The sequence below is a fragment of the Papio anubis genome, chromosome 13, assembly GCF_008728515.1.
Source record: "Papio anubis isolate 15944 chromosome 13, Panubis1.0, whole genome shotgun sequence".
Taxonomy (NCBI): domain Eukaryota; kingdom Metazoa; phylum Chordata; class Mammalia; order Primates; family Cercopithecidae; genus Papio; species Papio anubis.
In genome coordinates this window covers 80,366,068-80,375,557 of record NC_044988.1, presented here as the reverse complement: position 1 = coordinate 80,375,557, position 9,490 = coordinate 80,366,068, and the positions used below count along the sequence as shown (strand labels likewise).

The window sequence follows — 9,490 nt, the reverse complement described above, 5'->3', positions numbered from 1 at the left end:
ATACATTAGATTTTGGGTTCCTTATACCTAGGAAAAGTTTTATTCACCTTTTTACCACCAGCATCTAGTCTGTGGATGTCATACAGTGGTCTCTGTAGGTATATTGAATAAGTAAATGTGAAAATGCTTTGAAAAGTTTTAAATTTGATGGAAGTATTGGGTTATTTTTACTTTACAAATATTCCTTAAACATCTACAACAAGCTATTGTTTTACTGCAAGAAGAACAATAGAATCAGAGTTAAAAGTTTCAAGTGCAAGCGGGGCATGGTGGCTCACGCTTGTAATTCCAGCACCGTGGGAGGCCGAGGCGGGCAGATCATCTGAGGTCAGGAGTTCAAGATGAGCCTGGCCAACATGGTGATCCCTGTTTCTACTAAAAATACAAAAATTAGCCGGGCGTGTTGGTGTGCACCTGTAATCCCCGTTTCTCAGGAGCTGAGGCAGGAGAATCGCTTGAACCTGGGAGGTAGACGTTGCAGTGGCCAACATCACACCACTCCACTCCAGCCTGGGCAACGGAGCAAGACTCTGTCTCAACAACAACAACAACAACAACAACAACAACAACAACAACAAAAAGAAGCTTCAAGTCCCTGTTTATTGTCTAGCTGTAGTAAGTTTTCTCTACTGTAAAATAAGGATAGTAGAACTACTTAATCCAGTTGTAAGAATCAATTATGGTAATGTGGGCAGAATTTATTTCTAAACTATAAATACTGTTCTATGAATACATGGGTTAACCACTATGTTCAGTTCTTTCTAAAACTGGGGATACACACACATACACACACACACACAACTTTTTTGTACTTCATCTTGCTTGACTATCTTGTGTAATGTTCCCTTGAATAGAAAGAGGGTAGTTTTGTCATTTTCAAAGGAGAGCAATTTTTAAATTAAGACTAGGCCTCGTTATTCTACTCATCATATATCAGTGCAACTGAATATAAAAGTGCTGCTCAAAAATTCAACCTGTTCTCAAAAAAATATGAAGATGAAACTGGATCCTATTTAGAGAGAATTGTTGTAAGCCACAAAAGTCAGTGATTGAGTGACCTGAGCACATGTCTTTATTTCACCTGAAATAACCAGTAGGCTCACAAAGCCATTTGATCTTTTGAGAGCAGGTGGGAGTTAAACACTGATTTTGGACCTAGAAATGAAGAACAGCTTCTCTTCCCAGCCCCCACAGGCATTTTCTGGTTTTACACAATATAGTATATAGAAAGTGCTCAATAATAAGGTGGCCATACCTCTCGTTTTGTTCAGAGACGTCCTGTTACGAGTCTGTGGTCTTGGTGGAATTAATACAGCACCCCTTATACTCTTTAAATTGTCTATGTTTGGATAATAAATTGTATGTTCATCTCAACCCCTGTACATATTGAATGAACGAATGAATTCTTAGCCTCACCCAACCTGAATAAAACAAACATCTTAGTGATAGCACTGTGTATCATGTCTAACAGAAATTTGACTTACAGTGTTTTACCCACAAGCATAATTCGACTATAGAAACAAAGATTCAGATTTCCTAATAGAGAAGTCAAAAGATTCTTCTCTCTCCCCACTTCTCTCTTAACTTTCCCCATTTTCTTCTTTAAAAGAATTAACATAGTGATCAGACCTGCCAGAGCCATCAAGCCACTCATGATGTTCAAGGGAGCAAAAGGCTGTTGTGATGGAAACAGAGACCTTATAATCACCAGATTTCAGTGTTATTTTCTTATGTGGGATTTTAAACTTGAACCTGGTGGTGAGATTTGTAAAATTTATCTCCAAATTTAACATTGGCTCCATTCGATCAGGAATCTGAATTGCCTAAATCTGAGTTTCAACAATGGGATTAATATTGTTGTGGGTTTATTTGGTTTGCCCTTTGACCCCTCCATTTCAGAACACCTAGAGATCGTGGGACAACAAGTCCTTTCACATGTGTAAAACAAACAACTGCTGGCCGTCTGGGAGACTTGCTAAGAATAAATGCACATTTATAGAGGTTCTTTGAATACTCTAAAGGCAGGAGCCCCAGGCAGGCAAAGCAGCACTGCTAAAAACCTCTCCTCCAGGCAGAAAATGTGACACAAGCACTCCAATTAGCATTAGCAGAAGCTGGCAGGCCAGGGGCCCTGTAGTGGACTACAAAAAAAAAAAAAAAAAAAAAAGCAAAAACCCTGTGAAGCTATGGGTAATTGCTCCCAGGTATTTACTTAACACCTGTGAGTCCGGGCAAAGGAAAGTTTATGGGGTAGGATCCTGCTAAGGAAATAAATGCCTAAGGGAATGGAGGAGGCTAATTAAGAAGGAAAATCGGAAGCCTGCAGGGATTTCATTTCCTTAAGTGCTCCAGACAATGGTGGGCTGATTTACCAGGCTCTGCTGATGTCATCTTGGGTTCCTACTTTGGATACAAACCCTCCCTAAATGTTAGCCCCCAGGCATTTGAAAACATCTGCTGCCCCTGGGACAGCATATGCAATCGGGCCTCCAATCTGAAGCCAGAAACTGTAGAGAATACAGATAGAGCACTAGGCTAAGCATGAAGGGAAAAAGTCCTATCCCAGATTGGCAGCTAGATCAGAGATAACCTAAGTGGTTGTGAACATAGGATAGCACACACAGGGAGGTGTCGCAGGGTGTCAGAGAGCATGCAGTAAAAGGTAGAGCCAAGAAGTACTACTAAATAGTTATCTGAATGTCTCAGAAGTCATTACATGGGAGGGGGTGGAATTGGGACAGTCAGGACCAGAGTTAAGATGAGGAACAACAGGGCGCCTGTCCTGTGTGCCCTTCATAAAGGAAACATGGGGGTAAGGTCTGCAGAGTCCTGGTCAGCGGACAGGTGCACTGGGATAAGGGTGGAGAGAAAGGCAAGTTTTAAGCATGAGTTCAAGTTGGTTGAACAGGGGTGCAGATTCTTAATGGAGGCCTCCAGTTGGGAAGTAACTATTATCTGGCTCTGCCTGACATCACGAATTATTAAAAATGGTACTTCTTAAACGAAGAGATAAATCAGACTCATGCGAATTGAGTCTCTTGAGCTCTTGAATGAATTTCCAATGGCCTCTCAACTTCTTGTTTGGAATTTGTCTCTTAAGAGAAGGAGCTTCACATTCTGTAATCCAAGATTGTTTCAAGAGTTTGAAGCCTTATTCTAACATGCCTGAGTGTCACCTTACAAATGACTTGTCTTTGCTTATTTTGATAAGGGGGCCAAGAGAACATTTGTTGGGGTAATAATTACTGAGGAACGGGAACATATAAAGTGTTTACAACCTGGACTTTGGATATAGATGGGAACAGATTTAAGGAACTGCTTTAGACACTTTCTTGACCTTTTCTCATCCGTAAAGTGAAGCTAATGTCGAGGGGTTAAATGAGATTTAAGCTTGTGTCTTTATGCAGTAAGCCCTCATTGAATGAGACCAGATGCTTTATAAATGGATTTATTAGGGGAAAAAATCACTGCTGCTCCTTACCAGTACCGGAGACTGAAATCTGGATTTCCCTGCTTTCCTTACTCCAATCGTCTTTAGGGAGTTACCATTTGGTCAATCGTTGATAGACTGTGGCTTTGCCTGACAATATTCCCCTCTGCCTGCAAGCTCTTTTATAATGGAGAGAAATCTCATTAAGTGTCTCAGAGCTGGTCTTGATCTCTGAGATGGGTAGGTAGAGATAGATAACCCTCCCTATCTTAAGTTTAGGTTGCACAATTTCTATTATCATAGTAAAAATAATATTGGAGCACAGGGGATTCAAGGGGCAGTGAAAACACCCTGTATGATACTGTGAGTGTAGATACATGCCATTACACATTTGTCTAAATCCACAGAATGAACACCATCAACCGTAAACTCTAATGTAAACTATGGACATTGGGTAATTCTGATGTGTCAACACAGGTTCATCAATTACAACAAATGTACCACTCTGGTGGGGATTTTGATAATCAGGGACGCTATGCATGTGTGTGGGGCAGGGAGTATATGGGAAATCTCTGTACCTGCCTCTTAATTTTGCTGTGAACCTAAAGCTACTCTTTAAAAAATATCTTTTAAAAAATCTAACTTTTTCGAATATTTACTGCATGCCAGGGATTATCTTAATGCTTTAAGTGCATTTTCTTGTTTAATCCAATAATGACTCCATGAATGGTCCACATTAAATGTGTGTTCTTTGTTAAGAAAAATCAGATATAGAGAAAAATAAAAATAAAACCTCAAAAACAAGAAAAAAATTTTTTCAGGGGATTGTCAGAGGATTATTTTAAATTGCAAGCTCCTTTCCTATTCTGTAGTCATTAAAAATATCATTTGATTTACCAAAATTCTATATACGATTTTTCTGCATACATCTTTTCTATAAGGCAAGGTGCAGTTAAGGATTTTAGGTTTTGGACAGTGTTCTTTCAAGTCAAGTTCTTCTAATTCTTTAATTCGACGGGTCAAGAAGGGAAAGGAGGCTGGTCTGATGGGCTATCAGAACTTATTAACATTAGTGTCACTAAAGTTGGAAGACAATCCCCCACTGCTAAATTTGACTGACTTAAGAAGAAGGAAGGAAAACAAAAAAACTTCAGGAGCCTTGAGAAGAAGCAATTACAGTGCTCACTGAGGCACATTGCTGTTCCTTGGGCAACTTGGAGTTGATGAGACAAGGAGTCATCTGGTTTGTACAGAGCTTGAGCTTTACTGCTCATTCCTAAGAATTGTGCCGTGCAGTTTCTCCTTTCTCTCTTTCATCAACCTTTGGAGCGCCATGTTGTGTGCCACCTGCATCACTTCTTTCTGCTCCCTAACCCTTACTCTGAGACCTTACACGCTTTCGTTTTTCTCCCTGTGCCCATTAAACTCTACTCTCCTATTCTTTTGTCATGCTAAGGCAGTGTTTTTTAAAGTGTGGTACAAGAACTATGCATGTTGGAATTCCAAATGGGACTTAAAAATGCCGATTCTGGGCCCCATTCCAGACTTATCAAAGAAAACTCTCTGAAGGGAAGGCACTCAGTTGTTGCTTTTACACTCTGAATTTTGATAACCAATGCAGAAAATTAGAATAGAGGGTTCTCTCCCAGGGAACCTAACTATTTAACAGAAATGGTCACTTTATGCCAAAGGCTAAAGTAAATGAAGAAAAAACATCTTTTTATAGCAGCGATTCTCAGCCTGGAGTTTATATTAAAACCCCCTGGAAAGACTTAAAACATTGTTTGAAAAACTGCCCAGGCCACACTCAAGACCAATTATATTAGAATCTCTGGAGAGAGGATCCACACTCAAGGGCAATCATATTAGAATCTCTGGAGAGAGGATCCAGGCATCAATATTTTTGAAAGCCTTTCCAGGTGATTTTAATGTACAACCACTGTTAAGAGCTACATACTCTTTTGCAGAGCAGAAGGAGGCTACGGAAAAATAGAGTAATGCTTCTCGAACTTAATGTGCATGTGAGTCACCTGGGGATCTTATTAAAATGGAGATCTTGATTCTGTGGATCCGGATGTTGCCTGAGAATCTGTATTTCTAACAAGCTCCCAGGTCCTCAGACCACACTTTGAGTAACAAAGCACCGAGTGCTTGTTCTCAAACTTAGCTGTAGATTAGAATCCGCAGGTGGCTTCACAATAGGTTGGTGTCCCAGCTGCACTCTAGACCAATTAAATCAGAATTTCTAGGAGTGGGATCTAGCCATCAGTAGTTTTTTAAGCTTCTCAGGTGATTCCAATGTACAGCAAGGTCTGGGAACCAGTGCAGAAGAGGGGTAGTCAATTTTTACTAAGTCCCACAGAAGATAGGATATTTTAAATATACTGAAACCCAAAAGAGCAGAGGACGTTGATCCTCTGACAATTGCTGATGTCAAAATCTGGCATCATGGAATTTTTAAAATCTTAATTTGTTTCACTTGGTTTATGAAAAAATTATTGTGTTCCCCCTTAAGATTTCCACCTTCCCCACCCCTCCCTTGTTACACCCTCACGGTGGGTGAATACTCATGTGTTTCTTCAATTTCCTGGTCCTAAGCATGCCTGCGATGAACTTCATGCCCAGTTAGCCTGTCATATCACATTACTTTGCTCAGACATGGGCTCAGCTGGCTTTCTAAATAAGACATCAAGTCCAGAAAATTTAAACACATGTGGGGGTCATAGGAAATCTGTTTAAAACAAACACTTTGGTGCTCATGGAAACAAGAAGTTTAATGACATTGTCTAAGAAAGCCATCCAGAAGGACTCCTCAGAGCTCTCAAATGGTTCTTGGTTATCAGTTGCTGGGAACATCCCAACTGGCAGGAAGCACATCAGTTTGATGACATGTAGGGGCTGTTAGATGGAAGGATTTTAGAATTTCACTCCGGGTTTAACTCCATAGGGACAGATACTTCATGCTTCTCTCTGTCATCTAATCGAGAATCTTGTTTTTCAAAAAAGGAGTCCTAAAAATAAAGTCATACCAGGGCCATTTGATTTGACCTTCATCTTTTCCCAGTTTGTGCTAGGATGGGTCTTGTTTAAGTTCTGTAAGTGAACCCCACTGCTCTTCTCCTAAAGTTATTCCAGCAAATGGTATAACCAGGCAAGCCTTACCTTGTGGTTTTTGTGCCTCCAGCAGGATATGACATGCAAGCTTCCTGACTTCTTCGTCTGTCTGAATCCTCTGGGTTCTGTCTTGTGATAAAGGTCTCAGCACGATATTCCGCATATTTCATGCTCTCCTCTTCACAGAAACAGGCTGAAAAAGACAGCATGCTTTCAGGAGAGTCCCATTGAGAGAAGATGGACATAGGGTAGTTCATAAAATGCTAATTGAAAGAATAATGGTACGATTCTTGAAACCTATAAGCAATGCTCTTTATGCTGAGAAGTGACAAGGGAAGATTTGCAAATTCAAAGAATCTGACTTTGTTGACTTTAGAAAATCTCACTGTATCCCTTTTGCTAAAATGCCGGAGAAAAGGGCCTTTTGCCGTGATTCCAACAAGTGTGACCTGCTCTAGTTAATAGTCCCATTTCCTGGTCCATGCTGAGTCACTGCTGAAGTTTTTAGTCATGGACAGTCAGAAGCCAGTCTGTGTAAACTCTCCTGGCCCCTCCTGGCTTCACCATCTCTTCCTCTTTCTCTAACTCTACTTCTCTGAAGACAGTGCTCTTTGGTTTCTAATTTTCTGGAATCCAGAATACACCCTCCCCTTTAGGGAAGTGAAATAGAGACTCTGGAGATATTCCACCCCCTGACCATCAGAGACACAGGGAAGGGGTCATCGTGTGGCTAAAAGTCAGGGAGATCAGAACCAAGGCCAAGGTTGAATTTCTCTCTGAACTAACCCTCAACTCTGACCTAGAATGTCCCCCTTTTGAGGTTCTTTGTCATAGATGTAGCAACAGCAATGCAGGATCCCACAGAGAGGTCACAATGTTCCTGTTCTTCCAATTAATACAGGCCAGGATCAGGGACTTTAATTTTGAGATGAACCTCTTACACTTATCTTAGTAAACCTTGTTGCTGAAGTAGAAGGTCACTGATACATAAACTCTTGAGTTTAATCAAATATTAAAATGAGGCTGGGTACAATGGCTCATGCCTATAATCCTAGTACTTTGTGAGATGAAGATGGGAGGATTGCTTGAGCCCAGGAGTTCAAAACCAGCCTGGGCAACATAGTGAAATCCTGTCTCTACCAAAAAAAAAAAAAAAAAAAAAAAAAGATTAAAATGGCAATTATTCCTTTGTATCTTTCAGAACTAATCTCAGAAGATTCACTGAGTGTGGGGTAACATGCCCTTTAACTCTGTTTGGCTGAATATTAAGACAATGTTCTCTGTTTTTCTATGCAACCTATAAGTATTGTTAAATGTTGATTATATGAGAGCTTACAGAGGGAGATCTAAGCAAGTGGTGCTTGCCCTTAAGTATAGACAACACCTTTTGGGAAAGAAGGCACACATATGTGAAAAAATGAGAGTGCAATAAGTATAAGCAGAGGGAGTCACCCCCGTGGGCTAAAGTGGTCATGGACAGCTTTGGAGAGAGGTTTTGGAGAAACCTTTGGGGGCTTGGTGTTCAGGGGCAGCCCTATAGGGGTGTCGAAGGGTGATATATGCAATCCTGATAAAATCTCTGTAGATACAGAAGTGGATTATATATGACATGTATGATCATGTATGTGTATATGTATGTGCACACATGTATGTATGTGTCATAGATGATGGACTCTATAAAGGCTAAACAATGACTAACATCAGATTTTTAATTAGGAATTTAACTTTAATAAAGAGTTATTCAGATTTTCATTTTTTTGCCTCAGTTTTGGGATTTTTTTGCATCATTTATTTCAGCTGAATTGTCAAAGTTATTGACATAAGCGATTTCTAATGTTTTCTTCATCATCATCATCATCAATTTTTGAGACAGAGTCTCACTCTGCCATCCAGAGTGCAGTGGCACAATCATGGCTTACTGCAGACTTGACTTCCTGGGCTCAAGTGATCCTCCCACCTCAGTCCCTCAAGTAGCTGGGACTACATGTGTGTGCCACCATGCCTAGTAAATGTTTTAAATTTTTCATAGAGACGGGGTTCTTACTATGTTGCACAGGCTGGTCTTGAACTCCTGGGCTCAATTGATCCCCAAATCTCTAGCTTCCTAAAGTGCTGTGATTACAGGCATGAGCCATCACACCTGGCCCTGAGGATTTCTTACTGTTTTTAATGTCAATAAGATTCACAGTGATATCCTTTTTTCAGTTCTTCTGATATTGGTTATTTGTATTTTCTTTAATTCTTGATCAGCCTGATGAAGCTCCTTAATTTTACTAAACTTTACAAAAAGTCAGCTATTAATTTCATTGATTTTCTCTATTTTTTTTGTTTTCTCTTTCATTGATTTTCATTGTTTTATATTTTTTTCTTCTACTTACTTTGGGCTTAGTTTTGCTCTTTGTTTTCTGATTTCTTAAGGTGGTCACTCACGATCAATTTTAGTTCTTTTTTTTTTTTTTTTTTTTTCCAATATAGGCATTTAAAGATACATATTTTCCTCCAAATACTGCTTTATCTCATCCCATAAATTTTGGTATCTTGTATTTCCATTATCATTCAATTCAAAATATTTTATAATTCCTTTGTGATTTCTTCTTTCACTCATTGCTTTTTTCCCCCACAGAGACAGGATCTTGCTTGCCCAGGCTTGAATGCAATGATATGGTCATAGTTCACTGTAAGCTCAATCTCCTGGGTTCAAGGCATCCTCCTGCATTAGCCTCCTGAGTGGCTGGGACTATAGGGATGCTCCACCATGCCCAGCTAATTAAAGAATTTTTTTTTTCTTTTCTGTAGAGATGATGATATGGTTTGACTGTGTCCTTACCCAAATCTTAACTTGAATTCTATCTCCCAGAATTCCCACGTGTTGTGGGAGGGACCTAGAGGGAGGTAGTTGAATCATGGGGGCCAGTCTTTCCCATGCTAGTCTCATGATAGTGAATA

The 9,490-nt window shown here is 39.9% G+C and overlaps 1 long non-coding RNA gene across 2 annotated transcripts in view; it reads right to left on the bottom strand.

Annotated features, from left to right (window-relative positions):
• Positions 1 to 2,194: 2,194 nt before the first annotated feature.
• The window catches only part of LOC110741369, a 31,107-nt gene continuing 23,811 nt past the window's right edge, over positions 2,195 to 9,490 (bottom strand). Inside the window, exons 3-4 of one of the 2 annotated variants that reach the window (XR_002517469.2) lie at positions 6,593 to 6,737; positions 2,195 to 6,441 (exon numbers count right to left, since the gene is read on the bottom strand). This is a non-coding gene — a long non-coding RNA (uncharacterized LOC110741369). Of the gene's footprint in view, positions 6,738 to 9,490 lie in introns of both variants that reach the window. The other variant, XR_004177965.1, reaches the window with a different exon arrangement.